Consider the following 6,804-nt stretch of genomic DNA (forward strand, 5'->3'; position numbering starts at 1 on the left):
AAATGCCCGACTGGAGGCTGAAAATGCCTGGCTGAAAGAGCTGGAGATAGAACACACCAGACTGAAGGAAAATTCTTGTCTGGCAGAGGCTGGAAATGCCTTGTTGAAGGAACTGGAGGCGGGAAACGCTCGTCCCGAGATCCTTGAGGCTGAAAAGGAGACAGAGGCTGAAAATACCTGGTTTAAGGAGCAGGAGGCCGAAAACGCCCATCATGAAGAGCTGGAGGCAGACAATGCCTGTTTGGAGGACCTGGAGTCTGAAACCAGACAGCTGAAGGAGCTGGTGGGTGAAAAAGTCTGTCTGGAGGGGCTAATTGTAGGATTTGCCAGGCTGAAGGAGCCAGAGGCTAAAACCGATCTTCTGGAGCTGGAGGCTGAAAACGCCTGGATGGAGGAGACAGTCGCTGAAAACGCTCATCAAGAGGAGTTGGAGGCTGAAAACGGTCGTCCAGAGGTCCTGGAGGCTGTAAAGGAGCCAGAGGGTGACAACATCAGACTGAAGGAGCTGGAGGCTACACATGTTCGTCCAGAGGACCTAGAGGATGAAATCATCGAGGTGAAGGAGCTTGAGTCTGAAAAAGCTCATCTGGAGATGCACAATGCTGAAAACGCCTTGCTCGAAGAGACAGAAGCTGAAATTACCTGTCTGGAGGGCCTGGAGGCAGAAATTACACGTTGTAAGATGTTGGAGGCTGAAAATGCCTGGATAGCTGGGCTTGAGGCTTTAAACGCCCTTCAGGAGGAGCTGGATAATAAAAGGACCTGTCTGGAGGAGCTGGAGGCGGAAATTACGCGTTTGAAGAAGTTGGACGCTGAAAACGCCCGGATGAAGGAGCTTGAGGCTGTAAATGCCCGTCTGGCCAGGCTGGAGAAGACAGAAGCTGGAAATGCCTGGTTGATGGAACTGGAGGTAGGAAACGCTGGTCCAGAGGAGCTGGAGGCTAAAAACGCTCGTCCTGAGGTCCTGGAGGCTGAAAAGGAGACAGAGTCTGAAAATGCCTGGTTTGAGGAGCAGGAGGCTAAAAACGCCCATCATGAAGAGCTGGAGGCAGACAAAGCCGTTTTGGAGGAGCCTGAGTCTGAAACCCCACAGCTGAAGGTGTTGGTGGCTGAAAACGCCTGCCTGGAGGGGCTAGATGTTGGATATGCCAGGCTGAAGGAGCAAGAGGCTAAAACCGACCTTCTGGAGCTGGAGCTGGAGGCTGAAAACGCCCCGGATGGAGGAGACAGTGGCGGAAAACGTCAGACTGAAGGAGCTAGAGGATATAACCAACCGGCCTTCTTTGGAACTTTGGCCCTCCGTGTTTTCAGTGGCATTGCTGCGACGCCTCAAACCTCGACTCCATTTTTGAGTTTTCAAGGCGGCATTGATGACAAGTGGCGTGTTTCAGGTTGGGTCAAACCCTCCTGGTATGGGAGAGACTCAGGGTTTTTGGGATAATGAAATTGAATAGCCTACTGAATATAAATTTCAGTTCATGAACTTACACTCTTATTTTATTGAATGTTTGTTAAATAAAACATTTTAAAGGATTTTTGAATGGATGCTAATTTTAAATATATATTTTATTAAAACTCACATACCCCCTGGAGTGCCTTCATGTACCCCCAGGGGTATGCGTACCCCCATTTGAGAAACACTGGAATAGGGAATATCAGAAGAATCTGTCCTTAAAATGTATGTCCAACTCAAACCAGCAAAGGGATATCTGGGAGAGATTGAGTCAAAGGCTACGACAGCAATCTTCTAACTTGGGTGCCACTTCCAACTCGGTGCTTCTGTCATTTTTTCCTTTGATGCTTTTTTGCTTTCTAACTGTCTATTCAAGAGACAGTTGGTGGTGTAGTATTTATAATACTGTCATAGTTCCTGTCCAGAACTGCCATAATAATGAAAACTGATACAATCCCCTTGCCTGTCATTATCTGTGTGTGACTTTATTTGGAAATTATACATGTACAAGTTTTCAATAGAGTCTTTGAACTCCCAAAAATTTAATAAAAAATGCATCCCAGACCTACGATTTCCCCGCTGTTCTCCTTGAGTTTCAATTTCCCCGGTTTTTGCCCCCACATGATATTTCCCCATTTTTAATAATGTAGTTAATCCACACATTTGTATGATGTTTCTAAACAGACAGACACACAAAAGCACACAATCTCTTGTGGGGAGGTGGCAGCTACAGGCTTGCGTAGGTCAGTCAACTGTGAAGACCATCATCATATACCCCTGAACAGGCGGAGAAATGCGCTTCCTGTGTGAACAGTCAGGGCTGCTCGCACCAGAACTGGATCAGTCTGTATTAAATTATAGTGATAGCACCACCGACTGCAAAAGAGAGGTAAGCCTAGTTTAACAACATTAATGAATTGGTAACCGTGTGGACTACACCTGATGCCGTAGACCAGCGGGATGTTCTGGTTTTCTGATCTAGATATTTTGTTGATCTAGCTGTGGTTAGCTAGCCAGAAAATAAGCTAGATAGCTAACAGCTAGTTAGTATTGCACATATTTCTCTTTCTCACTAGTAATGGATTGTAAAAAGAGACTGGAGTGCATCAGATGTGCAAAGGCAACTGTGTGAAATGATGATAGGTGTACCGTAGTAAATACATACTGTATGATTATACTGTACTTTGTTTATAAAGAAAGAGAAGAAATAGGGAAAAAAAGGAAAATAATAATTTGTGCTAATCAAAACAAGATATTTCTTGAATACTCATAATATTAAATGATAAACTACATTTATTTCAAACATTGCAAAGAAACATGCATGAAATATCACAGGAAATGAATACAGGTCATTTTTGACCCATGTTCTGCATTAGAAGTAGCCTGGATGCCAGATGAATTTAGCCCCGCCCACAAAATTTGAGGTCGGGGAAGTTCGGTCTGGAGTCGCTCCGTTGGGGAGAAATTATGCCCGAACAGAAACTGTTCGGACCAATCCGATTGTCAGGGCGGGCTTTATACGATGACGGACAGATGATCAAGAGTAACGTAATCAACCACGTCAAAGAAGTGCGCTTGGGTTGAATTTGTTTTCAACAAACATGCCTGCCACTGGAGAGCTGAGATGTGTAGATGCTGCCATTGAGTCTGTTTTAGAAGACAAAGACAGCACATTCATTTTGAAAGAGGAACAGAGAACGTGGAGGCGACGCCAAAGTGCAGCGCTAATCCCTATCGCGCCGGCGCTTGGCTGTTCACACCGAACACTGAAGCGACACTGAGATGCCGGACAGCCCTAATAATATCACCCGTTGATCCAGTAGTATTCAACAGAGGTGTGGACTCGAGTCACATGACTTGGACTCGAGTCAGACTCGAGTCATGAATTTGATGACTTTAGACTCGACTTGACAAAATGTAAAGAGACTTGCAACTCGACTTGGACTTCAAAATCAATGACTCGTGACTTCACTTGGACTTGAGCCGTTTGACTTGATAAGACTTGCTCCTTTCCCCAAAACACAAAGATTAAAAAGTATGTTATTAAGGAGCGCTCTGTATCTGTCATCGTGTTTGTGTGCGTCTGTGTGTGCAGCGCCGCCGCTCCCAAAACGCGCACTACGCGCTATGCGTCGGGCACCAAGTCCTGAGGGGGCACCAAAAAAAAGCAACTGAAAAATTATCATAGTTATTATAATTATGTAGCCGAGCGTTTGGTTGTATCATAAGTCCGGCTTCAGCCGACAAAGGACACGAGAGCAGGTCATGCGCTCGGGACAGCACACCCGTTTATTCTCCGTTCATTTTACAACTTCACTCATCACAGTACCCACTTCCTTTAAAACCCCCTTTCAAAATAAGAGTCACTACCAACAACCCACTTAAAACCGGAAATACATATCAACCCTCAACAATAACGTCATTAAATAAATTAGCTTACAATTATAATGCCGATATTATTTCAGTATAGAAATATTAGGTACCTTTCAGCCATGTATATCACAAAAAAGGCAGAACAAGAGATATATTAAATTGCTCAAAAAAAGTTAAAGAAGATTGACTATTCTTGTTTGTAGTTATTGATGATTATTTAATGTAATCATAGAGGAGTTATGCTTAGGGCACCAAAATGGCTCGCAGCGGCACTGGGTGGAATCATACTACGTCCACATCGTGCACAAATGACTGACAGACTTTTGGCCAATTTGGTCTTTTGCAAATGCAATTCAGCATAGGGCCCTGACATATAAAAAGCACAACCCTGTTCATTGTTATGTTCAAGTATTTGTTATGTTTCTCACATGTACACACACACACAGACAATATGAGGTAAGATAAATGAGATGAGATAAACACAGGACAGGACAGAAATGTTCATGTTCATGTATTTGTTATGTTTCTCACATGTACACACACACACAGACAATATGAGGTAAGATAAATGAGATGAGATAAACACAGGACAAGACAGAAATGTTCATGTTCATGTATTTGTTATGTTTCTCACATGTACACACACACACAGACAATATGAGGTGAGATAAATGAGATGAGATAAACACAGGACAGGACAGAAACTGCTGTGGAACTAGTTAAAATGCAAAATACAATGTTAGCACTTTTGTACAAATAATTACAGTTGCACTTGTTTTTTCAAATGTGTTCATTCTGTAGGAGTGGTTTAAAATGAAGAATATTCTTGCAAAATATGAGTTAAATGTTAAAAATGACTGGTGCAATAGGGAAGTGCAATGTTGGCACAATTTTTTTCTGTAATTTCAATTGCACTTGTTTTAATAAATAAATAAATACAGATTTTAAAAGCATACATGATCTGTGTAAATATATTATTACTCAGTGATCAAAAGGACTCGAAAAGACTCGAAACTCAAACTGCAGGACTTGGACTTGACTTGAGACTTGTCAGTCTTGACTTTGGACTTGACTCGGGACTTGCCTGTCTTGACTTGGGACTTGACTCGGGACTTGAGGGCAAAGACTTGAGACTTACTTGGGACTTGCAAAAAAATGACTTGGTCCCACCTCTGGTATTCAAGCATAAACTTACTTGTTGCTCCAACATTAAGCAACAGCGTCCCAACAGTTGTCTTTTTTATTGTTGTCTTTATACAACATGTTCCGAGGATCATACAACTCACTGTACTTCTCCACTTCAATTATTAATTTAATGTCATCCATGTTGAAGAACTTCCCTGTTTGCTTCCTTAAATGTCGGGTGTCGAGGGTAAATTACGTATTCTCCACTCAAGCCTATGTGGAGAATACGTAGCCCCCCTCTCTCTCTTTTTATCTTTATCACTGCTTGCGTGGCTGTAGTGGATGGGCAGAGGGGGGCATTTAATAAGGGGAATTCAAAGTATGGGATTCATATATGATCATTTATATAATATAAAATATGTCATCAATATCGTTTAAAATCATTTTTCAGTGTGTTTCCTGGCGCAATACACTCGCGCCAAGTGCAAAAAATAGACTCAACGCCGAAACGATCGCAGCGCGGCGCTTCAGCCTCCGGTGTGACACACAAAAGTTTAACATGGGAGTGGATGGGAGCCAGCTGTTATTTAAGGTTTGGCGCTGGGCTGAAGCGTCGCTTTGGCTTTGATTCAGCATCCGGTGTGAACCCGGCGTTAGTTAATAAATCACAATGCGTCGCATAACATACATCACATACTACATTGCTCTGATTGGTTGCAGGTCCATCCAATTGAGACAAGAGGCATTTTTTTGTTCTGGTTCGGTGGAAACACGCCCGATAATCATAGCCCAATGGAGCGGTATCAGACTCACATTCTGACTAGATTTGTGAGTATGACAACGTCAGGCTACATTAGAAGGGTAGTGATGTAAAAATTATTTCTATTCAAATGGTTACAAAGGAGAATTAAAATAAGAATTTGTGATGACTAAGAACAAGTTAAATGGGGAATACCTAAAATACTGATTGATGAAATTCATTCACTGCAAAGATATAGAACAGGAAAAACTGAGCTGGGTCCCTTTTGACCTATGTTGTGTATCAAAGGATAAAGCTGAGACAACACTTGTTGAGACTTACTATTTAACTCCAACCATGCTTTATTTAAAAGAACACTTCTAAGGATTATAGATTCATAGATTCCTTTGATGCAAAGAGGATCTTAAGAGAAAAAAGAGCGTTTTTGACCTCTTTAGATTAGTCCTTTAAATTAATGTTAGCTATTGCACCACCGACTGCCAAAGAGACGTAACCTAGCTTTACAACATTAATTCAAGCTGCTAACACTAGAGAAATTTGCTCTTTCCTTGGTTCTTGTCAGGATATTTGTCAGTAGAACCACACACAACGACTGTGAGCCAACGTCAGACACAGAGAAAAGTCTCTAGAGTAACTTTGACCGTCACAACACGAGAATACTCAACAACAACTTTTGTACACAGTACTAGAAGAAAATCTTCAACAGAAACCATCTTACTACACTCAGCACCTATTAATCGACATGGAGAAGTTCAACAGCATGCACAAAATGTTGAAGGCCCTCGATCGAGCCCTCAAGGACTTGAAGAGGGAGAACCAGGAGCTGGCATCTGAAAACGGTCGCCTGAAGAAGCTGGAGGATAAAAGCGCCCGTCTGAAGGAGTTGGAGGGAGTAAATGCCCGACTGGAGGCTGAAAATGCCTGGCTGAAAGAGCTGAAGATAGAACACACCAGACTGAAGGAAAATTCTTGTCTGGCAGAAGGTGGAAATGCCTTGTTGAAGGAACTGGAGGCGGGAAACGCTCTTCCTGAGGTCCTGGAGGCTGAAAAGGAGACAGAGGCTGAAAACGGCAGGTTCAAGGAGCGGGAGGCT

The sequence above is a fragment of the Platichthys flesus genome, chromosome 7 (assembly GCF_949316205.1).
Source record: "Platichthys flesus chromosome 7, fPlaFle2.1, whole genome shotgun sequence".
NCBI lineage: Eukaryota > Metazoa > Chordata > Actinopteri > Pleuronectiformes > Pleuronectidae > Platichthys > Platichthys flesus.